Source organism: Psammomys obesus, unplaced genomic scaffold, assembly GCF_907164565.1.
Source record: "Psammomys obesus unplaced genomic scaffold, mPsaObe1.curated_primary_1811, whole genome shotgun sequence".
Classification (NCBI taxonomy): Eukaryota; Metazoa; Chordata; class Mammalia; order Rodentia; family Muridae; genus Psammomys; species Psammomys obesus.
In genome coordinates, this window is record NW_026587216.1 from 48,563,364 (window position 1) to 48,589,877 (window position 26,514).

A 26,514-nucleotide genomic window follows, 5' to 3' on the forward strand; every position below is an offset into this window, starting at 1 on the left:
ACAGGTTAGGAACCAAATTCCTTTTAAGTCATCTATGTGTCCACAATTACAGGCTTCTTTCCGATATGAGCTTTCTGTATGTGCTGGAATTGCTATAACTTGAGTGACTTAGAAGCAAGCACACACTTCTTAACCCACAGTTCTTCCTGTCAGAGAACCGAGAACTGCTAGACTCACAAGGCATAGCACCCGGGCCCTGAACCTAAGCCAAAGCTCAGGGGGACTCCGATTCTAGCGTGAGGATTCAGTGCCTGCTGCTGCGAGAGAGTGGGTTCTCCTGCTGGCTGTTAGAACGACCTGGTATTCAGCTTCCACAAATGTACTTCCTCCTTCTCCAGCTGCAAAGTCAGCAATGGCGCTCAAATCACTCACTTGTCTTAACCCACTTGACAACTGACCTTCTCTGCTTCAATTAGGAAACTTTCCAAGCACAGGACAGGCTTGTGCCACTAAAGCAGCAGCTCTAAACCTGTGGGTCTCGGTCCCTTCGTGGGTCAGGTATCAGCTATCCTGCCTGCCGGGTATGTACATTACAATTCACAACAGCAACAAAATTACAGTTGCGAAATAGCAGCAAAAATAATTTTATGGTTGGGTGTCACCACAGCGTGAGGAACTCTCTTAAAGGGTCACAGCGTTAGGAAGGTTGAGAACCACCGCTTTAAAGGTTCATGTGAGTAAACAGAGCTCATCTGAGTTGCCTAATTTAAAGTTTCTGATTTTTTTTTTTTTAACAAATGCAAGCTAATATCATCACTGACCCCCAGAATTAGGGAGTTGTGCTCTGTAGAGAAATCAACTGCTTACAATACCTTCCACAGCTAGCAATTTCTTTGTCTGGCTACCTCTCACCTGCAGCAGGAACACCCCCCCCCCCCGCAAACTGAGTTGTGTTTGCTTCTGAATAGGGGGTAAATGATGACCCCTACAGAAATGTCCTCCTCGCCGATTTCTCAGTGTTCTATCCTCAGTGTGCTCTCGGGTTATTTTCTTGCCAGTCTGCTGCCCTGCAGCTCTGACATTGTCTTCTGTGGTGCTGAGTCCGGGACAGGGCTGTCTGACGAGCTCTCTCTCTCAGTCCTGCACTGACTAATCATCATGGCTTCTGAACTTGTCAGTTCGAAGAAGGATTTCCCAATGTGTCTGTAGTGAAGCTCTTCACTCTTTCTTTCCTCTGCTTCTCTCTGTTTCTGGTGTTAACAGCAGCCACCGCTGCCTTCTAGTCTTATATTTGTCACACTACCCTTTGACATGAGATAATATGAAAATGCCTCTGTTCCAGTAATATTCATCAGATGCAGGGCATACATATCAACTGACTGGAATTCACATGTGATGTGATGAACTACAACTAAATAAAAACAGTTTTTCAAAATTGTATATGCCTTGGTTTATGGAAAAAAGTTACAGAGCTAGATGAACTGATTTTTTTTATATAGTTTTGATAAATTATTCAACAGTGATATATCACAGTGATGGAATTAATGTACTTCAAATGACAAGGTTCTAAAATATTCATTTTAGTGATTTGGATATTTTTTAATAAACGAGTTACATTGTGAATTATATTGATATTAAAATACTCTACTCAGTTACCTGGTCCTACTTAGCTGTAGGGATGAGCTGAGGAAACTCCGGGCTCTGGGTGGACACAGTCAAAGCTTACAGCTTCCTCAAGCACTAGGATGCCATAAGCTAAATTTGCAAATAGTTATTTACTACTTCCTGGCTGCAGTGTACTGGAAGGCAAATAAAGAGAAATTTGGATTCCTCCTTCAAGGCATTTACAGCCTATTAGATGAGGTAGCGGAAAAATGAATATCTGGATTCAAGGTAGAAATAATGTCTGCTGCAGCAAAGATTTACACAAAACACCAAAGGAACGGGAAGAGGAAAATGATTCCACCACTGAGGACTACACACAGCGCCTTCTCTAGGGTAGACACTTTGTAAATATCACTGAGGGTGTCGAGCCTCTTGCTTGCTTTGAATCATTATGTATACTGCCATCAGAAGGCAGTGAAAGCGCAGTGTTCTCAAATGGAGAAATGTGAATGGTATCTCAGAGGCAGCCCAGCTTTTCCTGCTGCTGCCTTTGCTTTCTGATGAGCTCAGATTCTGTTCATCCCCAGTCGTTTTCTGAATGTAGAATCTGACCCATCCTTACAGGGTCTCCGGCACTGTCTAGCAAGCTCCTACCTTGTTTAGTCTAGAAGTTACATTCGATCCATATTAAGTTTGTATATACTTTCCCTACGCTACAGATCATGTTTTCTCAGTTAACAAAGTTAAAACCAGATTATCCGTTCCTTGGGGGTGTTAATATATGACATTTACATTTCATTTTTATCCTCAAGATGATGGCAAAGAAGTAGAACCATGGTTTAATGAGTAGACGGGTATCTTAATCAATGTTCTATACCTGTGAAGAGACCCCATGACCACAGCAACTCTATAAAACAAAGCATCAAATTGGAGCTTGCTTATAGTTCATAGGTACAGTCCATTATCATCATGGTGGGAAGCACGGAGGCATGCATAGAGAGATGGTGCTGGAGAAATAGTGAGAGTTCTGCCTCTGGAGTCATAGGCAGCAGGCAGAGAGAGCCACCAGGCCTGGCTCAGGCTTCAAAAATTTCAAAGTCCACCCCCCAGTGATACACATACTCCAACAAGGCCACACCTATCCCTACAAGGCCACACTACCTAATTCTTCTAGGTAGTGTCATTCCTTGATGACTAACATTCAGATATATGAACCTATGGCAGCCATTTTTAAGCAAACCACCACCAGTGAACTGTAACCACAATGAGCTTGGCTTGGTTTTTCTTTGGCACAATGTTCATTTAGTGTGTAATATTTCCTAATTGATTGACTTGTGGGATGACTATCTGTGAAGATACGGAATCATATTTTATTTGGGAGGGGGATGCCGTTAAATATTTTTGTTACATATTCTAACTCCTTGTCTGATATAGTGGAAGAATAAATGGGAATCGAAAACTCAGGAAATAGTATTGATGACTATAGACACAACTAGCTTAATTACTATTGTCATATTAAGTCTACATACCATTAAGAGCCTGTTTCTCCAATCAAGGACCAAGCATGGATATAACCTACAACTCCTGCTTGGATGTAGCCCATGGCAGCTCAGTGTCCAAGTGGGTTTCCCTAGTAAGGGGAACAGGGACCGTTTCTGACTTGAACTCAATGGCTGGCTCTTTGACCCCCTTTTCCCCGCTGAGGGAGGAACAGCCTTGCTAAGCCACAGAGGAGGACATGACAGCCAGTCCAGAAGAGACCTAATAAGCCAGGGTCAGATGGAAGTGTAGGAGGTCCTCACCTATCAGTGGACTTGGAGAGGGGCAGGGAGGAGATGAGGGAGTGAAGGTGGGATTTGGAGGGAATGAAGGAGGGGGCTACAGCTGGGATACAAAGTAAATAAACTGTGACTAATATAAAAAATAAAAATTTAATTAAGAAAAAAGAGCCATCAAAGTATTTATGGGCTTAGTATTCTCCTAAGTAATTGTATGGGGAATCCTGGGTAATCACATTGTCACTAACTTTTCAAGTCTATTTATATTTTCCACTTGAAAAAGGATTATATTCTTTTTGATTAATTATTATGAAACATGGACATTTTAGAAGTTTTTAGTGAGGCTGAAGTTCAAAGGCAAAAGATCCAATTAACTGTAACTGCTTCTTACCTCTTAATTTTTTTTCTATCAGTGTATTTGTTAACATACTCTTATTTTTCTTTGTAATGCTCAACAATAAGACATTCCTTTGTGGTAGAGAGTTCACTTAGAAATATACAGTGTGTCAGAGCGTACCTTTAGTAACCACTGGAAAATTGTGAAATCTAAAATGGTTAATTATTGTCTGCCAGAAGGTTCAGTACTCTCAGACAGACTGGCCTTGAATCTTGTCCCAGATAACAGTAGCTGTGTACACCGGAATGATTTATTTTAATGCTGTAAAAAGCACTGCCTTCACAGGGTTGTGGAAAGGATCAAATAAGATAATGCATGACCCACTAACAACACTCCACTCTTAATCTTACCACATCCCTTTAAAGTCAGAACTACTATTATTACCGTTTTCAGAGGGAAAAACTTTCTCATTTTGCTTCCTTTACTAACAATCATCTATTTGTAAAAGTCTACTCTATCAAGACTTTCCTGGGCCTGACTTTCCTAGCCAGTCTTTGGTTCAAAGGCCCCTCTATTTCCTTCCACGTAATTCTAGGAATATTGATGTTGACTCTTACCTCATATTAATACATTTTTCACTTTTTAACAAAATACTGATATGCATCAAAGGTCACACAGCTGGAAGTTGTTAGGGCCAATATTAAAAGCCAAGTAAGTGGTCTGATTCCAGAGCTGCCATAAAGACCCTAATTGTTCACTTGACATAATCTCCAGCCTAACTCCCAAAGTCTCCAGATGAATTGCAATAGGAAGTAGAATTAGTCAAGAGCTGGGCCCTGGACTGCACTGCATGTATTAGCTTCTTGCCTGGCTGTAGCCTATCACCACAGCGTAGTTGGCTGTAAATGGCAGGAATATGTTCTTCCATCCTTCCTCCAGTCAGAATCTGAAACCGAAGAGTGTGCTCCTTCTACTTCTATGGAATAATGCAACTTTCCTTTCTTTTAACATCTGGCTCCAGACATTCTATGGCTTCTGGCTACACTCTTAGACTTAAAGGTTATTATTTGCAAGTTTTCCTTACCTCCAACAATGCCTTCACTGCTATTTCTTTCTTTCTTTTTTTTTTCCACATGTGTTTTAAGGATGCTTTGCTAGCACTTGGGACCACTTTGATAATCCAGGATAAGTTCACATCTCAAGAGCCTTAATTTAGTCACAGCTAAAACACTTGACCATGGAAGATAATCTCCCAGATTTCAGGAAGGAGAGCTGGGAGTCTCTGGCAGGCATTGTTAGGTGCACTTCAGTGGAGCATTTGAAAATGATATGTCCTCAAGTGCATGGATCCAAAATGACATACGATTTTATGTACAGTAAGGAAAACATGTAGCCTGGGGAACCAACTAACAGACATCCCCCTGCCCCAACAAAAACTGTAGGAAATACCAGAGGGCAGAAATAAACCAAAACCAAATCCATCAGATAGGGGCATTTTGCATATCTTGACCTTGGCAGTAGGTAGAGAGAAAGGAGTTTCTGTGAATCTGAGCACAGATTATGTCTAGCGTCTTGTCCAGACTCAGTGCTGAGGATTCATTTCCAAACGCAGTGCTCTGGCATAAGAGGGGGCTGCACGTTCAGAGAGGCACATCTGAGTCACCCTGTCTAGAAGCGCAGAAGTGTTGGGCAAAGGCGAGGAAACTTCTGAATGGGGAGTAGGTGTGTGGCCTCCTCGCTACACAGCACATCTGCCTTCCCATTATAATCTCTTGAGGGCCTTTGAAGGGTATTGCTGCCAGGTGAATCTGATGTGTAAGTACAGTAGACTCTGAGAACACCTGAGGAGACTGCAGTGAAAGCTGCACCAAGCCCACCCGGTTCTGCCTGCTGGCCCGGAGGCTGTCTGGGGAGCCCTCTTCTCAGGCATTTCCTATGGGACCCAATGAGCACCCCTCTGCAGCGTGCTGCTCCATGTGGGAGCACAAGAGGCCTCTTGTCCTGACGGGACAATGAAGGTCTTTGGCTGCTGTAGCGTCCCTGGGTGACAGAGGCATCTACTGCAAGTCTGTCCCCTCTCACAGGGCCCTCTGCTAACTCTGATGTCGTCTTTTCCTTACAGGATCTCACCTCAGATGTCCTTTCCCATGTATATCCATCCTCAAGACTGTCTTGTGAGTCTGACTTATCGAGTCATCCGAAAAATACTAAAACAAGCAAATAAATCAAGATCTCCCAAAACATAAAGAACAAACGACCTCAGGATTTGTCTGGCTGTGAAACACCTTTAGGGACAGTTATCCCACAGCTGGCAACTAAGCTACAAAGTACGAATCAGTTTTTTTTTTTAATTTTTTTTATTTTTCGGTTTTTAGAGCCACTGAATATTTGACTAGGCTCCCAAGACAGTGAATTTTCAATCTGTGTTCTGACCTAAGCTATTGACCATGTTACACACTTGGATATAAACTTCTGTATCTTCCACAATTTAGCCCATCTGATTTCTTGTAATAGGAGATTGGTGTCCTGGCCCCCTCACAAGGTGCTTATAACTATGGTGTATTATGCTCCACAGAGAAAACCTGCCTAGCATGGAAAGGCAATTTAGGAATTCTACTTTCTTTTTATTCTCCACGGGATACCCACCCCCCAACCTTCTCTTTCCTTGTAGTCTTCTTTTGAGAATAATTGTAACAAAAGATCAGGAAATATGTTCTTTGTATGTGCTTACTTTAAATAAATAAAGGTTATATACAGAGTGGTAGGAAAAACAGCATTAAATAAGTCCCCTTTCTTCTAATTTAAAAACAGACTCAAAATACCCACACCCATATGTGTTTTCTAGAAAGCACAGTTGGACTGACTGTGGCCTATCCATAATCCAGGAGGAGCTGACTAGAAATGACAAGTATCCACCTGACCCCACGGGGATTTCCTGCCAGGATGGTCTGGAGAGCACTGCCCAGAATGTTGATTTCCTGCCAGGATGGTCTGGAGAGCGCTGCCCAGAAAGTTGCATGAGGCAGGAAAAAGTAGATAGGTGTTGGCGCAGGGTTCTCTCTCTTCTTAATGCATGTTGCAATCTTAGAACCCAGGACCTTCAGTGACCAGCACAAAACAGTCTCAGTACTGTCTGGAAGACCTTTGTTCTAGGTTCTGATAATGTGGCTGCTCTTCCAGGTTATAAAGACAGAAAATTGATCTGTTTTTGCTAATTTTAGTTAGGTGATCATACATTTTAGATGAATTTTTCATGTCTTAGAGAAAAAATGTATATGCTTTGCCTGAATAGAAAGGTCATAAAAAAAGACATTAACTTTGATTTGCCATAAGTTATTCAATTATTTTGGTGAATACTCATTGGGGTGATTTAAAAATAGTAATGTAGAGATCATGAAAGAGGCCTTAGTTTGGTGGTATTTGGTGGTTCTCAAGGCATCTAAAATTTAGTGAAACTGATACAAGATAGAAGTCTTGTTATAGATGGGGAAAAACATTTTTTTTTTCATTTTTATATCACTTTGCAGTTTACAAAACTCTTTTGCATATATTAACGGGAACGATAATCCTCTGAGATGTAGGTTACATATCCATAACCTCATTTAGCACATGATCAAACTGAAACTCAGAAGCGTTAACATGAAAAAAATAATTAACTATCTGCTTCCAGACAAAAGCTGTGCCCAGCCACTCTGTTCCTCAACTCCTCAGGCAGGCCTGAGCAGAAGGGGTGTGTGGTCATGGGTGCCTTATAGCAGGGCCAAGAATTCGCCGATGACTATCATGGCAAGGACCAGATACCTCAGCTGCATTCCCCTCCCCCACTAACTATCCCCATCTAGAGCTTCTGTAATTGGCCACAGATGTCATGGCAAGGACATTGATCTGTTTTGTGAAGTTACACCATTAAAACACTCTCCCGGCCTTCCCCTGCAAATTAGCCTCTCAAGGAGACACTTGCCACAGCTGGGGTTTCCAGGTATCTCCACCTGCTTGCGTGACTAACACTAAAAATGAATCTGTAGAAACAGTAGGATTGCTTTTCTGTAGGTCAAGCTAATTGGTAACAAAGCACCAGTCACCGAATCGGAATTTAGCTGTTAATTCCTGGCTTGTCTACAAACAAGCATATGGTCACTTTCAAGAAAGAAATTCTTCATTTCATTGAAAAAAGGGTATTTTTGAGTTCATCCAAAAGTCTCATGATGTCTAGGAATGTAGATTCGTGTTTCTTAATCCCCTTCTAGGACACGCCTAAGTATAGAAGTCTGAGTCATTCAGAGCCGAGCCACCTTAAGCAGTTGATCCCACGGTGAAGTGCAGTTACATTTCGTCACGTGTGAGACACTCCTCACAACGAGGTGGGTGGGCGTCTTCTCTCTGAGGTTCACAACGGCTGCTCGCTGTGTGGGGTGTGCTGAGCACACGAACTGCCTGTGCAGTGTCGTTCCCTTCCTTTGTCCTTTCCCCAGGACTTCATTTGGGAATTCATGTGATTCTGGAGACTAGAGCCCACCACAACCTGAGCAATGGGACATGTGATTTACAGAGAGTGGCCAGCACATGCCGCTAACCATCAACTTAGGATGGCCATGCTATCCAGCTCCAGAGTCAGACTGAGAACCAGAAAGTCTTGGAAAACAGTGGTAACATTCTCTACCCAACTTTATGACTGTCACACTTGGGACAAATGCAGCCTTTTTTGTTGTTTGTTTGTTTGTTTGTTTTTGTTTGTTTCCTGCTACCGGGAAAGCTATACCAATAAAAATAGCCTGGTCATAGGCAGGTATAATGGGGCAGGTACAGAACTTAATAATAGCATTATCTCAAGAATCAATTGTGTCCAAAGGCTGAGTCATGTATACAAATAGATTAGGTTAGTGGAGTTGAGTTTTTAATGTTTCTTACAAAATAAAAGGTTCAGATATAAGAGTTATCTCACAGAATCCATGTAATTTATACTTTCTTATTAAAAATGAAGAATCTAGAAAGAAAATAATAAAAGCATTAGCTATGTAGTTTTCCAGTACAATTTTACATCAGAATTTATATTTTAATGCTTTCAAGAAGATCCACACATTAAATACCTTCCTGATGCAAAAAGGCATGTGAGTTGGGTTTCTATAGTGAGAACATACTTCATATCTCAGGGCACAAATATCCTTAGTTTTCAGTAATCACATCTGAATCTATTCTCAGGATCACTTGAAAGAAAACGGGAGGTTTTTATACAGGTATGGACATTTTTTTAAAGGGTAAAGCTTGTCTAGTAGTTTCACAAAACTCTCAACTTACAAGGAAAGTAGGATGAGAGCTGGCCTGTCTTCATCCTCCTGACTCATATCACAGAGAGGCTGAAACATTTCAGATGTGTGAGAATGAAGAAAACGTCTGTCATAGAGCAAGCAGAACTTACCGGAGGAGATGCGCACATGGGAAGACGTTAGACACTCTGCACATAAACAGGAGGAAAGACTGAGGACTTGGGGACTCAGATGAGCACTTTGCTGGTCCTCTCTGCTCTGTTTAGTGTGCACAGTATATAGCATTGTTGCTCATATATCAATGTATGAATATAATCATGTACATCAATGTAAATGCAGTACTTAGTTTTAAGCAGGAGACAAAATTTCATATTTTATAAATGAATATAGATACATTTGAAGGAAGGAGACACGTGTGAGTACATGTGAGGGGCCTCACACAGATGTTAGGCTGGGGATATTGCTTAGGAACATTAGGAGTGAAAGAAGCTACAGAGCAACACTAACAACACAAGAAAAAACAGAAACCAAACTTCGCCCTAGAGTATACCACCATTGCTGGGGTTAAAAGACGAATGAGCAGCCTTACCAGGCCACAGAAGATGACAATGCAGCCACTCCTGAAGAGATCTGATAAACTAAGATCAGAAGGAAGGAGAGGAGGACCTCCCTTATCAGTGGACTTGGGGAGGGGCATGCATGAAGAAGAGGGTGGAAGGGTGGGGTTGGGAGGGGAGGAGGGAGGGACTTATGAGGGGATACAAAGTGAATAAAGTGTAATTAATAAAAAAATGAAAAAAAGTGGGTACTATTGCTACTTTTAAGGTTCCAAATAATTATTCTAAAGCCTCAGAAAAGAATCCATTTGACCACAGGCTTGCCGGAGGCCTCTAGCTTTTTTAGTGGACAGTTGCCTTTGAAACTGACTTCCAAAGAGGACCATATGCAGTAAGAGAGTAGACTACTTCCCGAAGGAAACTGTGTCCATTAAAAGTGACTATTCCATTGTGTAAATGTACTACACTTTCTGTTTCCATTCTTCAGTTGAGGGAGATCTGGGTTGTTTCGGGATTCTGGATATTACAAATAAAGCTGCTATGAATATGGTTGAGCAAATGTCCTTGTTGTATGCTTGAGCATATTTTGGATATAAACCTCGAGTGGTATAGCTGGATCTTGAGGAAGCACTATTCCTAATTGTCTGAGAAAGTGCCAAACTGATTTCCAAAATGATTTTACAAGTTTACATTCTAACCAGCAATGGAGGAGGATTCCTCTTTCTCCATATCCTCTCCAGCATGTATTGTCACTTGAGGTTTTGCTCTTAGCCATTCTGATGGGTGTAAGGTGAAATCTCAGGGTTATTTTGATTTGCATCTCCCTGATGACTAAGGATGTTGAACATTTAAGTGTTTCTCTGCCATTCAATATTCCTCTACTGAGAATTCTCTGTTTAGCTCTGTACCTCATTATTTAATTGGATTATTTGATTTATTGCTGTTTAACTTCTTGAGTTCTTTATATGTTCCGGATATTAACCTTCTGTCAGATATAGGGTTGGTTGGTGAAGATCTTTTCCAGTCTGTAGGCTGTCATTTTGTTCTGATGACAGTGTCGTTTGCTTTACAGAAGCTTTTCAGTTTCATGAGGTCCCATTTATTGATTGCTGTTCTTAGAGCCTGTGCTGTTGGTGTTCTGTTCAGAAAGTTGTGTCCTGTGCCAATAAGTTCAAGGTTCTTCCCCACTTTTTCTTCCAACAGGTTTAGTGTGTCTGGTTTTATGTTGAGGTCTTTGATCCACTTGGACTTTAGTTTTGTGCAGGGTGATAAGTATGGATCTATTTGCATTTTTCTACATGTACATATCCAGTTAGACCAGCACCACTTGTTGAAGATGCTATCTTTTTTCCATTGTATGGTTTTGGCATCTTTGTCAAAAATCGGGAATACATTTACACAATGGAATACTACTCAGCAATTAAAAACAAGGAAATCATGAAATTTGCAGGCAAATGGTGAGATCTAGAAAAGATCATCCTGAGTGAATTAACCCAGAAGCAGAAAGACACACATGTATATGCTCACTTATAAGTGGATACTATACCTATAAGATAGGGTAAACATACTAAAACCTGTCCACATAAAGAAGCTAAACAAGAAGGAAGACCCTGGGCAAGATGATCATTCCTCATCAGAAAGGGTAATGGATGGACATTGGAAGAGGGAGAAATCAGGGAACAGGACAGGAGCCTACCACAGAGAGTCTCTGAAAGACTCTACCCAACAGGGTATCAAAACAGAGACTGAGACTCATAGCCAAACTTTGGACAGAGTGCAGGCAATCTTATGAAAGAAGGGGGAAATAGAAAGACCTGGAGGGCACAGGAGCTCCACAAGGAGAGAAAAAAAAATCTGGGCACATGGGTCTTTCCTGAGACTGATACTCTAACCAAGGACCATTCATGGAGATAACCCCTGCACAGATGTAGCCCATGGCAGCTCAGTGTCCAAGTGGGTTCCCTAGTAAGGGGAATAAGGTCTGTCTCTGACATGAACTTAGTGGCTGGCTCTTTGATCACCTCCCCCTGAGGTAGGTGCAACCTTACCAGGCCACAGAGAAAGTCAATGCAACCAGTCCTGTTGAGACCTGATAGGCTAGGATCAGATGGAAGGGGAGGAGGACTTCCCCTATTAGTGGACTGGGGGATGGCTATGGTGGAGAAGTGGAGATAGGATTGGGAGGGGATGAGGGTGGGGGCACAGTTGGGATACAAAGTGGATAAACTATAATTAATAAAAAATTAATTAATTAAAAATGTGACTATTCCCCTTTAGCAAAAACCACTCACATTTATACAGTGGTAGCTAAAGATTTAGAAACTCCGACTTTGATTCCTGCCTGTTTAACTACAGAAGAATGTCAATAGAGTTGATAGTGTTAACTATTATAGCAAATGACAAAACGAAAGAAACAAACTTCTTATCAAGAGAACAGGATGCCTCTCATGGATGGAGACATTACCCTCCAGTTGGACACCTCAGTGCCCTGGCCAAGAAATCATCCTTTGGAAGGTTATCACTCTGTAAGCCACACTAAAGGGTTTGGTAAAACCAATTTCTCATTTAAAGATATAGTAATTTCCTTTTCCAAATCCCTTCCCCTAACACAGTAGGTTACTACTCTGTAGCCATGCCATTTGTAAGTGTGCCATTCCTCTGAATTATTCAGAGAAACTTAGCTTCTCTTCTAACTTTTTTGTAAGTATGATTTTCTTAACGTTTTGTGTTTATTTTTTTTTTTGGGGGGGGGGCTTCCTTTCATTCCCTAAAGCCTTCATTCTCCTGCCACGTAATTTCTGGTCTGTCATGTATCCGATATGGGACAGCTTAGATGACATAGCTTTTTTACTTCCCTCATTCATTCTCTTTTGGGCAGCGGCTGAGTTTTAATGCTTGCCTACTCCCCGCCCCCTTAACTCTAATATACTCAGCCTTGGGCTTCCATTTAGGTCCATTCTTAAGTTCTTTTACAGAGGAGATCAAGAATCCCAAGGGAGACCCCAGACTTCCCTGTATCAATAGTACGACAACTGGTTTCTGTGTCACATCAGAAAGTTTAAAGCAGAGATGAGTAATGTACATCACAGGGATAAAGCTTCTACCTTCTTCTGAGTGAGTGTAGGCACTTCTCAAAGGCTGTGTCTATGATGAGATGCTCCTCACACAGTAGGACCATGCCCGAGGATGTCAGACTTGGTTCACTTAAAGGATAAGGGGCATCTTTACATCTGGAGAACAAAAGGAAGGATGGTGTTCTTACAAGGACTCACACTCTGTCTCTCCTCACCATCAGTACAGTTTGATGTTCATAGTGCAGACTTCATACAAGTGTTAACTTTCCAAATTTGGATAATCTAAGTCTAGTTCAAAAAACATACTCAATTCTTAGATGAGAATTTGCTGTGCACAAAACATGGACAATCTGCCTCCTTCATAGTTTTGAAGCACAAGGTATAGAAAGAAGAAAGGACAATCCACTTCTGTTCTTCAGAGAAAATGACTCCATAGTCACTGATTCCCTCAACATGCAGAATACACAGACTAAGAGGCAATCATACTTCCCTGAAGGAGGGCTATAGTAAGCATAATGCACTAATGCAGTATTTGAATACCCAGCGTGTTTCTGACAATCCCATCTGTCACACTGCAGCACTTACCATGGCAGGGTCCTGAAGAATGGATACAAGGGCAATGTCATTGCAACAGCTGAACCAAGGAAGAGAAAGGTGAATGGACTCCAAAGCCACAGTGCTCATTGGGATAACTTTACAGCGAGTGTCCTTACCTTTGTATTGATTTTTCTTCTATCCTGAAATCTCAATTATACATTCCAGCATGATTATACACCAAGCAGAAAGTCACTTGATGAAATACATTTTCCAAAATGGAAGAATGAAAGGAATTCAGATAGTTTGCCATTTTGGTTGCCTTGGAAGCAGACTCTGAGACAACGTTAGGGGCCATGAGTAACGGTTAGTGTCTGTGTGGACACTGTATGGGAATGGCTTCACACTGAAATCCAGCTCTGTAAAATGTAGATGAACTGACTGAGCCTTGGAGGAGAGCAGGAGTGCACAGGGTGACAGTAGGGCACTGTGCAATAAGGGGCAGGAAGCATGGCTACATGTCTTTCCCCTAAGTGCTTTACTCTAATGACTATGTGGTGTGCTCTGAATAACTGGTAAGATGAAAGGGAGCTTCAGTCTTGTATATAGGAAACTTAGCCAAGAACCTCCGATAATATTAAGGAGGAACAAGGGACGAAACCTAATATTTTCAAGGATATTAAGATTGAAATGTTTTGAGCTGGAGAGATGGCTCAGGCGGTAAAAGTGTTTATGAGGCAAACACGAGGATCTGAGTTTGGATCCCTAGCACCAAAATAAAAATTCGGGTGGAAAGCCACACTTTTGTAGCACAGTGCTGGGGGTGGGCTGAGGCAGGGAGCTCCCATAACTCACTGGCCAGTCAGTCTAGATGAATCTATAAACTCCAGGTTCAAAAAGAGATTCTAGCTCCAAAACTTACAGTCAACAGTGACCGAGGATGACACCCAACTTTAACCTTTGTTTCCCACAGTTATGGGTACACACGTGTACATAAACCTACATGCACACATGTGCACACACAAATATGCAGGCACGCAGACACCTCTCACACGTACAAACACAGAAGAATAAACAAAGGTTTGAAATGTTTTATTCCAATGCACAGCAAACTTGATTGTGAATGTAAATTTCCTGGGAGTTGTGTTAAAATCCGGATTCTGACTCAGTTTTGAGGCAGGCCTTGGAATGCTACATTTCCAACATGCATTAGGTGCTGCCAGAACTGAGCCCACTCATGGCACATACACCAAGGACTCCAAATCTTACCACAGATGGTGCTACACCCGAACTGACTGCTGCACTTCTCATAAGAGCTAAGAAAGAGAACCAACCTTACTGTCTAGCAACACACGATTAGATAAAGATACACAATGGAATTTTACCGAGCTGCAGAGAAAAGTGAAATCATTACAGTTGTAGAAAAATAGATAGAACTGGAGATTGTATTAAGTGAAGTAACCAGATTTAGAAAGACAAAAACTGCATAGTTTCTTCCACATGAATAATCCTGGATATTAACTTTTATGGATGTATCCATATATACGTACGTGTTCTGTAAATAGGTCACAAGCAGACTGTTAGATAAGAAGAGAGAGCAGGGGAGAAAACATATGTAAGAGAATTCATGAGAAAGTAAAAAGACCAAGAGACTAATGAATAGGAGGGCATTGGGATAAGGGAAGGGAGTGAATGAAGAATCAAGCAGAATAGTGTATGATTAAAATATTGTAATGAAAGACATTTCTTTAAATGCTAATTAAAAAACTAATAAAAGAAATTTTTAATAATACTAAGCCACATCCCAAGAGTTCTAGTTTTCAAACTCAGTAAGACCTTGCTGCAACTGTCTTTATCTTTAAAAAAAAAAAAAAAAGTTGTTTCTCGCTGTCACCCTTTCTCAGACAAAGTTCCCTGGAGCCTTAACCTCTAAAGTCCAAAAGATTTGGCATTATTCCCTGTCCATCTGGAGTGGTTGATAGGCAGCATCTTTAGATAGGAAATATATCATACGGATAAGCAAGCACATGGGCCCTGAAACACTTTTGAAATACCGTGGCCAGCTGAGGAGATGCCTCTGTAGTTTAAGCATTTGCAACATGAGAAGGAGGACTGGAGATTGAATCCCCAGATATGAAGATGCCGCAGGTCCCAGCGTGTTAATCAGAAATCAGAGACACCAAACTTCAGAGATAATTGGCAAGCAAGACTAGCTACTGGCAGTGTTCCCAAGCTCTGGGCCTAATTGAGAGACTTTACCTCAATATGGAAGTGGAGAATGATCATGAAAGACACATAAATATCAAATATCAAACAGGGGCCTCCTAGCCTATCAGGTATCATCAGGACTGCCTGCACTTCCTCTGTGGCGGTAAGGCTGCACCCACACCAGGGAAAGGTGATCAAAGAGCCAGCCTCTGAGTTCATGTTAGAGATAGTATCTGCTCCCCTTACAAGGGAACCCACTTAGAGAATGAGTTGCCATGAGCTATATCTGTGCAGGGCTTCTAGGTTATCTCCATGAATGGTCCTTGGTTGGAGTATCAATCTCAGCAAAGACCCCTGGGCCCAGATTTTTAGTTCTGTTACTCTCCTTGTGGAGCTCCTTTCCCCTCCAGGTCTTTCTGTCTCCCCATTCTTCTATAACAATCCCTGCACTCTGCCCAAAGTTTGGCTATCAGTCTCAGCATGTGCTTTGATACCTTGCTGGGTAGAGTCTTTCAGAGGCCCTCTGTGGTAGGCTTCTGTCCTGTTCCCTGTTTTCTCCCTCTTTTGATGTCTATCCCATTTGCCTTTCTGAATGAGGATTAGGCATCTTACCCAGGCTCCTCCTTCTTGCTTAGCTTCTTTAGGTGTAGAGATTATAGTATATCTATCCTATATTAAATGTCTAATATCCACTTATAAGTGAGTATGTGCCATGTGTGTCTTTCTGCTTCTGGGATACCTCACTCAGGATGATCTCTTCTAGTTTCTACCATTTGCCTACAAATTTCAGGACTTCCTTATTTTTAATTGCCTTAGTAGTATTCCATTGTGTAAATGTAACTCAATTTCAATCTGGGTTGTTTTCAGATTCTGCCTATTACGAATAAAGCTGCTATGAACATGTTTGAGTGTTGTAAGCTGTGATTAATATTTCCTATTGGTTTATCTTTTATTAATGCTGCTGTTAATCCTAAACAGCTGTATAACCAAATCACCACACATAGGCTATGATTTATTTAGTTAAACTAGCTCACAATGCTGGGCAATAGATACTCCACCCTAAACCTCCAGGCCCTCATAGTTTCCTAACATTTATATTTCCCACATTATACTTGCTTTTAGTGATATATTAGGTCCAGTCCATCTTTCCATGTCGTTCCAAGATCACTCCTCCAGCCTTGCTCTCCCAGCTCTCTCCTGCCCCCCTCCCTCCTTCTCTGCCTTCTACCTTCCTGTCCTCTGGCTCTTCCCTCTCTTCCTGCTTCCTTTCCCTTGCTCAACATTGTGGCTAGTTGATTTATTTTGGCATGTTTACACAAAGTTGAGAGAGGTGATGCTTAGAATAAGCATCACAATGCAATGTCGGATTGAAACCAGAGAGTGGGGGAGAGAAATCAGCATTTGAATGAACAAGGATAAAGTGTATACATTCCAAAAGAACATTATACCAACAATTGAGCAAATGTCCTTGTTGTATACTTGAGCATATTTTGGATATATGCCTAGGAGTGGTATAACTGGATCTTGAGGAAGTGCTATTCCTAATTGTCTGAGAAAGCAATCAAAGGACAAACAACATCCAATCCCACCAAACTCAGACATTGCATTAAACCTGGGCAACTTAAATTGAGAAATGGAAGCTATTTTAATACATATATCTGAAGAATTCAAGACAACAAAAGCTTTCCCAGAAGTGTATTTATTTGTTTAATTATCAGAAACAAAATGAGAAATTCTATAGCATTTGCAGCAAAATTGTATCGAGGTATAACGAGACACAAATAAAGTTGCAAAGGCTGTTGAGTCATTCAAGAACATTTCTCCTTAAGATGAAAATTGTATTGCTCTGGTACTGCAGGGTGGCTGAACAGGTGAGGGTTCTTGTCACATGACATTGCAGTCCTGAAGACCTGATTTCGAAGATGGAGACCAGCTCAGCTTCCCAGAAAAGGCTCAGCTGAGCTACTGGGAAAAGACACTCTCCAACCTGTTGAGCTGCCTGCAGGCTGTGCTGTGAGCTCCAGGTCCCCAGCTTTTGTGAGCTGTCACCAGTGCTTTGGTGATGCAGCTGTTTTCTTGCTTTTGTAAGTGACCCCTCCCCCACATTCCTGTAACTCCAATTACACTCATTGGTTCAGCAAGTTAGAAAAAAATGGCTGGGCCTACCAGTTCTCAGTCAAAGACAGTAAAGACCAGCAAGCCTCATATGCAGGGAACATGGACCAAAGACCTCAGCTGAGGTAGGACCTATTGACTACCTGGAATTAGAGGATACTTTTTCCTCCAGCCAGCAACCACTGGGGTAAGAAAGTTACGAGAAGGGAGGAATAGGTCTTTCTGTGTGTGTGAAATATAGGCTACATTTAATAAAATTAGCCATTCAAATGGGAGATTTCTAGTGTATCAAAAACATAAGTTTGAAAATATTATGACACGTGGCCCAGTTGTTATCATAGCAATAATAGGTTGTCATTAGTGGACAGGATGTTTGACTGTACAATACTATGACACCCTCCTCTTCAAACACAATACAAATACGAGGCTATAAATACTATGAAAAATAAGCTCTGCCATACATAAACTCCTTATCTGCTTAACTATGCTTTTTGTAATATTTTTTTTCTCTCAAGGAAAATGTCATATCCTAAAATTTCAGAGATTTTACAAATAAGATTGACTTAAAATCATCTTATTTACATTTGTTATGAATTTCTTCTTCACTGTTTTCTATTACCCCAGTCTATTGAAATGGACACAGCTAGATGAACTGATATCATTCACGTGCACATTTTGTGAAATTATTCACTATTTTTCACACTCCAAGAGATTTATTTGTTTTTTTAATACTTTCATTTCAGTAAGGCCACTCTTCTCTCCCCCAAAAAACTTGATCACGCTTTCCCGAATCTGCTTGGTCTTGACTCTATAAACAATTGGGTTCAATTGTAGGGGACAGTAGCAGGTAGAGATTGGCAACTATGATGTGGATGTGGTGGGGAATAGTGTTTCCTCCAAAATGATGAGTGAAGAAAGTGAAAAAGGCAAGCACGTAAGTGAACACACATAATGAGACCAGTCCTTTAAAATCACCAACAGTTGATGTGAAGTTCAGGAGCTTTTGTGCCAAGTAGGGAGCTAAGTGGTGTCTATAGCTCACACACGCAAGGCTCTCACTGTTCTCATGATCATAGCAGCCTAACTGAAAAGAGCTGAGCCTGGCAGCAGAGTGTGGAAACAGGCCAGAGCAGGAGCTTGACCCAGACAGTAGATCTAAGTAGCCAGAAAGATTTGTACACATGCCCTCAGTGTTTCAACTAACTGAACACCATGTGCTTCTACAGTGATCCCTGTCCCATTCTTGTGAAAATCTGCAAAGGTACAGAAAGCTTACAAAGGGATTTTGTGTAGAATAGCTTTTCTCTGGTGCAGATACCCTGCAGGCAGAATCAGGTGAGTTTGGGCCACAAAAGCCAAGGCCCCCTAGTTCCCTGGAGAGACCAGTGCATTGATCCGGTGGGTCCACAGTCCACACTTGCATTTGGATCTCAGCTACTCAGGATCCATTTCTTACTCACTTATTGTGTAGCCGAGAGATGGAGATTAGGAAAGCCCACATGGAGTCTTGATAATATGGATTCTCAGGGGTTTTAGCTTTTAATTTTACATTATGACATCTCCATATCCAGAATTGGGTTATGAACTTAAATACCACCTCAAATCACTTTTGATCAGACTTCTTTTCTTTGTTATCAAAAAATGGTTTGCACAGCTATGTGAAGTCTTTGGCTGTTTGATCGCTTTTAATCATTTCCTCAATATCTATGGTGTTAAGGCCACCATATGCATCATTTCTTCCATAACATAGTGCAGGGGTTCCCTAGGTAACCACCTATATTGATGTGAGCTGGGGTAGAGCTAAATTATTTCCTCTTCTTAGAGAGGGAAAAATAAAAGCTAGTTCCTGCATGTTTACTTCCACCGTAGGCATCTGTGAACAATCCAGACTTACAGATTATAGAACTAATTATGTGCTCTGCAGAGTTCTTTTCTGAAGCTGCTGTAACCGTATGCTACTCGTCTTCATTACATCTTTGTGAGGTATGACCACAAAATCAATTCTTTTTCTTTAATAGGGAGAAGAGGAAGAAAGCGGTTTGCTCAAGGTTACTTACTAAATAAGTACTAGAACAAGTGCAGAAAAAGCAGGACTCACGATTCCTGTTTCTGTATTCAACCCAGGAAATCCTGTTGCCTTCCAAACCATGACATGATCTCAGGAGTGGTTTCTGGTAAGTGCCAGAGCTGGTCTCTGAATCCAAGGCTGTCTCATTCCTATTCCCTTGATACAAGGCACTGAATGAAGGTGGGTCCTTACAGAATAAATCTTTGCTCCTTGGGCATAGGAGATACAGACGTGAGTAAATCTGCTTTGGAGGCCGGCTTCGTTAGACATAGAAATGAAGTGGAATCCTTTGGGTTGCCTCTGGGCTATGTTACTAATTAGCTTTGTGTTCTTATGATAGTCAAGCCAGTGAAAAAGAAGTTCTATGGAGACACAAATGACTACTGACTGAAGTGGACAGAAGAACAGTGCAAAATGATGCCTTTTCTTATGGAAGAGGGCACTGAGAACACGTTTTTCCACTGGATTGGACCTCTTTCTCACTTTTGTCAATCTCCTCCTTATCATTACTCTATTTTAAGGACCTTGAATAACCTCTACATTCCAGATATATATTGCCATGTAAATATGCAGAACATTCTGACACTTAAAAAATATGTCCAGAGCAAAGTAGGACAAATGAGAATTACAGTGTAGCCTGCAGCCATAAGGGAGAGGAACAAGCAGGCAATACTTCACTTCCTAAAGCTAAGGTAGTAGTTTTCCAGCCAACTGATGTACAGGGGGATGAAATTATTAACCAAGCCAACAGATGCACAGGCTAGGAAACAAATAAATTATTTTAACAGTATTTTAAAATCCATGTATCATCAATGATATATCACCAAGTACAAGCTATACATTCTGTACTGATTTTAAAGACTCAGTACCTTTATGGTATGATATTTATTCAAAAGTGAGCCATAATATATGAATGGATGAGTCTCATTTATTTATGATATACAGAATAGCGATTATTGTCAATAATAAAAAGCTACTGACTCAGTTTCCTAATGATAAACTCAATTAACTTCTGCATAGAAGCAACCAAAATGACCATTTCCAAGGAGACATGAAGAGTTTTTCCCTGATCCCTTTTTAGAAAATTCAGTTTTGCTGAGAGATAGGGTGCTGTGTTTTTGATCCTGCCCTTGTCATTGACAAAGGGCTGAGGAAGCACCTTGACTGCACTGGAAAACTAAGAGGGTCATAAGCTTTCCGCAAAGCCAATGCTGCAGAACTGGACCTTCACGCTGTGGTTCTGGGATCTGTGAGTAAGGAGTGCTTAGGATGCGCCATTATTGATGAAAATGACTAAAAACCCAAGAGAAACGCAGATACAGATAGAGAGGTCTGAATTGCTTGCAGCTATTGCTTTCTCTAGTGTGATTTTTGTCATGTGGACGGGCACAGAGCTTTCCTCATGTGCTTCCCTTAATATTCACAGAGTGACATGATGGGTAATTTTATTCCCATTCTCCACAGCAAGGCCATCCAGGATGAAGCAAATGCTGTTTGGAGTGCTTTTGCTCAAAGGGTCACACACCCCAAGTAAGGATTCTTTCTGCTATGTTGTCACCAAGGCAAATTTTACAGGCTGCCATGGATGACACAGGACGTTAGCAGCATGATGTGTTTTCAACAGTACATAAGGCTCAGAAAGTAAAATGATGAGCAAAACAAAGGTTTTTCTTTCTGGATGCTCTGGGATTGGTAAGTTTTATTCTTTTTATATATTTTTTTTTGATTTGTGGTTATAGGAGAAATTAATAGCACCGGGGGAATTAACTTTGAAGTTGGAAGATGGCAAAAAAGTGATTTAATTATATTGGCTTCCTGTTATGAGATTGGCAGTAGGCATACAGCAGGGTGTAATTTGCTTTTGTATCATACTATGTAAAACTGATCCAAATGGATGTAATTAAGTGTGGAATATTGACTAACTAATCCACGCAAGTGAATATTATTGAGTAAATGTAATCGTGTATTATTACAATTTCTAATAGATTCTGACATTTTGAGTAGTTTCATTGTGTGCTTATGAAATATTTACGAGATTGTCCCAAGCTGATAAATAATAGCAAATTTCAAATACAGTTTGGTAGCTACCCTGAAAAAGATATTCCATATACAGTCTGATATTTAAATGATATAAGAGTTAAAATTGTTTAGATAATGTTTGTTTCCAGTACAAGCAGTATAACTAAACTAAAGACAGGTATACCCAGGAAGAACTAACATGAGCTCATCTATTGGAAATTGATCTTTTTAAAGTTTGAGTTTAGAAAACGCAGAACTTTTTTATTTTAGAGGGATTCATTTCACACAAATGGATTTTTAATAAAATCTCCAATTATTTCCTCACATGTGGATTTACTGGTCACTTCCTTTTTCTTGTCTTGTTTATTGGTTTCTTTATCTTCCCAGAACAGTCTTAGCTGGAGGCAACCTCAGAATTGCAAAGTACCAGCACAGACTTCCCTTTAAAATAAGAAAATGATGGAGGTGAAGGTTGCAAAAGAGCTGCTGGGAAGAAAGAGAATCCTGGAAACAACGGGGCCTAGACACAGAGAAATTGTAAAAGCATTCATTCAAATTCACAAATTAAAAGGCTAAAATAACTCAGGTTTTAGAAACATAATTTTTAAGCATAATTACAGTCTACCAAGTGAGACCCTAATTTGTGACACTCATTGTCTAACACTGCCAAAGAGCTCCAAACAGGATTTCATAATTCAATGCAACTATTTTTTACTCCTTTCATTTTTTGGAATGCTTCCTGAGATATAAAATAAGAGCCATTGAGATTTCAAAGACCACTGCAACATTGTCCAGTTTAAAAGTCGATGTCCCAGTTTTTACAGTTGACATTAGAACTTTGTGCTGAATGGAATCATCTAAATTGGGAAACGAGGAGTATAAAGGGAACTCCGTAATGGCCACGGTCAGAGATGGTGGGAAAGTCAGTGTCACACAGGCTCTCCTGCTTTTGAGATGGCCAAGCCATTGTTCAAGTGGAGCTATCACCAAGTCTTTTTTTTCTGTGCCGTCCTCACTCTGGACTTCTCTGGAGCTATCGTTCTGCCCTTTTTAGGAGAATGGCACTTGGGCTACATCCACAGGAAAGGATTTTTGCTTGACTTTACTTGTGTATTTGAAAGAAATATGATTATGTGATCCCTACGCCAATGCTTCCAAAGCTTCAGTTACTTTAGTGTTTGAACACCAGGAGTTTGCTCATAAGCTGCTGTACTTTCACTCCAGCTTGCTCTTCCTACTTTATAGGGATCTCTTTTCTACTCGTTTTATTTAGGATACCAAAACACATATTTCTCTCCCTTTGAATGACAAACCACATATTCTGCTGCCTCTTAGACAACTCCCTCAGGATTTGCCATGTCCAAAGTGGATGTCTTCACCTCCCACCATAACTAGGTGTCAGGTCTTCTCATTGTCAGCCTGTATTTGTATTTGAGTGGTAGACTACCATCAACACAGTCATCTAGAAATCTGAGAGCTATTCCCTCTTACCTTGCCTCTCCATGTTTATATCAGTTCTACTTAGTTTCATATGGTTGTATTATGTCCTCGCCTCTTTGATCATTCCTATATTAACTAATGGAATTTTAGATTAATTATAATGGCTTTGCTGCAGTATCATAGAGTTCTAAATAATTTCATGTTTTCTGCTCTTACTTCTTTCTATCTATTTTTCACCCTGGAGAGAATGTTATAATTTAAAACTGATTATGTCACTCACTTTCCTGTCTAAATATTTCAATGAATACCTGGATGACAGACTAGTGATACTTTTAACACATTTACATCCATTATTTGGGAATTCCATTCCTGTATACAATATATTTTGACAATATTCACTAACTAGTCTTTCCCATAACTCTTCCTAGATCTTCTCCAAACTTCTCCATCCCTTTACCAACTTCATGTTATCCTTTTTAAAAATAGCTTACAGAGTTAAACTTGTGCTGTGCATATACTCAAGGGTAAGGATCTACCCACTTGAATATGGTAGACCCACAGGTCTACACCATAAGGAAGACTGACTTTTCCTTCCTGTAGCAACTATCAACCAGGGGTTCTCAAAAGCACTTTGCTCCCTTCACGCTTAAAGGTTGCTGGCCCAGTCTTGCCCAGGACGGCGCTGCTGTTAGGTTCACAAATGCAGAAAACACAGTTTGCCAAGGTCCTCCCTGACCTTTTAAAATGAAAGTATCCCACTTATGGCTGAGTACCTCACTGACACTTAACCTCTGCATGTGATTGAGAATTCCTCAGTTAATGACTGTCCCCCGATCAAACACATTTCTCTGGTGAAATCTGAGAGCTGCACTAAACTATGGGCATAGAAATAGGAATTTGGAGGGCAGCTTGATACTATATAATTTTTTAAAAAATGGTAATAGATTCATTCTTGTGGCCTATGAGCTTCCTAGTCACAGGGTCTTAGCCAGATATCCAGATATATAATACCCGGCATACATTTCTGCATGTGGAACAGGCCTTCACTCCAATCAAGAAACACCTTGTCATCTGCATAATATTTCTCCTGCAATTGTACCTATGGACATATCTTGCTGCGGCAGCACTGTGGTAGTGCTCAGGGTTCATAGCTGGGTAGACTACTGAGGATTTGTCTTCCCCTGAAGAAGCTTACACGCAACCTTCTCTTACTATGAGACCTAACAAGCAGGGAGAAAACTTCCTGGTCTCTATCAACTTATTTTCCTGTGTGCTGTGACAAATCCGTACAGTGTCTTCGACAATAGGGCATACACCAGTTTCTGGTGGACAACTACTGGGCAGCAGTTTCCCCAAAGTTAAATAAAGCCTTCCATCTTGTAGGGAAACCGCCTAAGAAAAAAAAAATAATAATAAAAGAAAAGTGAAAAAAAGGACGTTTTAGGATACGCTATTTGGAGGAGGTAAATCAACAGGATTCTAAGTGGAGATAAAACGGTCTATCTCATAAGGAAGTTCTGTTGAGATAGGAAGCAAACAGTTCAAGTAGCTGCACAGAGTTCCTTGAACTAACCAGATTCACTAGATCCCTTTCTCCTCAGCGTATATAAACTAACAAGACTACCAAGACTCACTCTCAAGACAACCAGCCAAGCAACCTTGAAGAAGCCAGTGCCAGCCGGACTGCCAGGAGGAGGCTCAGACCAATGGATCCACCTGGAAAGACTCTCCAACACATTGAGCTGCCTGTGCACTGTGCACTGTGCGCCGGGTTTCCAGATTTTGTGAGCTGTCACCAGTGAGAACTGTCTTTATGTAGCTGGCTTTGTGTAATTTCTTCTCCTGTAAATAGCCTTTCACCCATATGTTCCTGATAAAACTCACTGATTCACCAAATTAGATATAGGTGCAGTCATTACTTTGGTCTATCATGGACTCATTTTCTAAAATGAGTAGCTGTGTGTTACTTCTCTCTCTCTCTCTCTCTCTCTCTCTCTCTCTCTCTCTCTCTCTCTGTGTGTGTGTGTGTGTGTGTGTGTGTGTGTGTGTGTGTGTGTGTGCCATGTCTCCCTAGGAAAAGTCTACACAGTATCAACCAAGAGCAATGGAAAAACCTTCTATTGTTTTGGGGGGGTGTCTCTGGGTCACCACTAACTGGGGTTTTTATTAGGCTATCTGCTTCCGAGAGGAACATGACCTCATATTTTGGGTAACATTTATGACACTTGTACACACACATTTCTGTGTGGCCTTTTCAAAAGTTCTTATCAATCTCCCTACCTTCTCTGCCTTACCCTTCTTTCCCTCTCACTACTTATTCCCTTTCCCCTTAGTGTATCTTCTGTTCTGCTAGCATCCTCCCGCTGAGTTATGTGTATGTCAACTATGTCAGGGGCAGGACTTGCTTTTGGAGGAAGACAAGACCCCCTTTCCGGCTCCCCCAGCCACATCCTGACAGAATCTGCAAACAGCTGCCTGGCCATCTGAGCTTTAAGCCTCATAACCCATTACAGAGGTGCCAGTCACCTTTTTCTCCTCCGAGCACTAGCATCTTGTTTTCTTGAACTGTCTCTGAAGTATAGAGTGCGTATAGCATCATTGCTCTGCCCGACCCGTGCACTTTTATCCTTCTCCCACTGGGGCCAGGCCTATGTTTAGAAATAACCCTGGTATCTCATCTCCCTGTAAATTTCCAATTGTTTCTCTCCTGTTTCCCGTTTCTCTTGACCACCTCTCCCTTGTTAGGTGTCACAAATTTCCTCTGTGTCATTGTATGTGTTCCTGTATTTGTGTGTGTGTGTGTGTGTGTGTGATAAATTTTAGGAGATCTATGTTTGAAAACGTCTTTATTATTCCTTCAGTGGAATGATAATTTGGCTTGGTTTATATTTTAAATGAAATAATTTTCTTATTAATTTTTAATTTTGAGACAATGCAGCATTATCTTTTATATACCAATATTTAATATCAAATAATTCTACTGTATTAAATAACAATATTGATCTGTTATAAAAGGTGTTAAGCATATTCCTTCCACATTGCCAGTCTGAATATTTGAACCCCTTTCCCTTTGTGATCTAAATTTAAATGTCAAAATCCCAAATCTCATGTTAATAATGGATTAGGCAGTGGGATCTTTGAGAAGACTTCATGATTTCAGTCAGTTATGGCTGGGTCCTGGACTTCCCAAACACCATGGCTATGAGAGCTAAATATCTTCTGTATAGAAGCCTCCCAGTTCATGTTATTTACTACAGAAGCCTGAATAAAGTAAGATGTAATCCTCCTACAGCCTTGTGGACAATTTTTGTCAATAAGATTTAAGAGAATGATTACTAGATATTAATGCAAATTTCACTATGAGACTTGACAATTGTTCCTCCTCTTATTCCTTGGATGTTTCTCTTGAGCAATTCAGACCATAAAGAGGTACTTTAAAAAGGATGTGGAACCCCTTCATCATGCATATATGAATATAAAGTATGAATAACAATTCAATCATGAATTAAAAGAAAAAAATCTTCTAGTATTATTCTGAAAAAAAAAAAAAACAAAACAAAAAACAAAAAACTAAG

The 26,514-nt window shown here is 40.7% G+C and overlaps 1 protein-coding gene and 1 long non-coding RNA gene across 2 annotated transcripts in view; one reads left to right on the top strand and one right to left on the bottom strand.

The window, feature by feature from the left end:
- Nkain3 (sodium/potassium transporting ATPase interacting 3) overlaps positions 1-26,514 on the bottom strand; it is a 581,394-nt gene that overhangs the window by 189,245 nt on the left and 365,635 nt on the right. The gene's annotated exons all lie outside the window — the stretch shown is intronic.
- LOC129673744 (uncharacterized) lies at positions 19,449-24,867 on the top strand. The gene is made up of 3 exons (XR_008719694.1): positions 19,449-19,586; positions 20,945-21,172; positions 24,541-24,867. It is a non-coding gene; the product is annotated as an uncharacterized LOC129673744 (long non-coding RNA).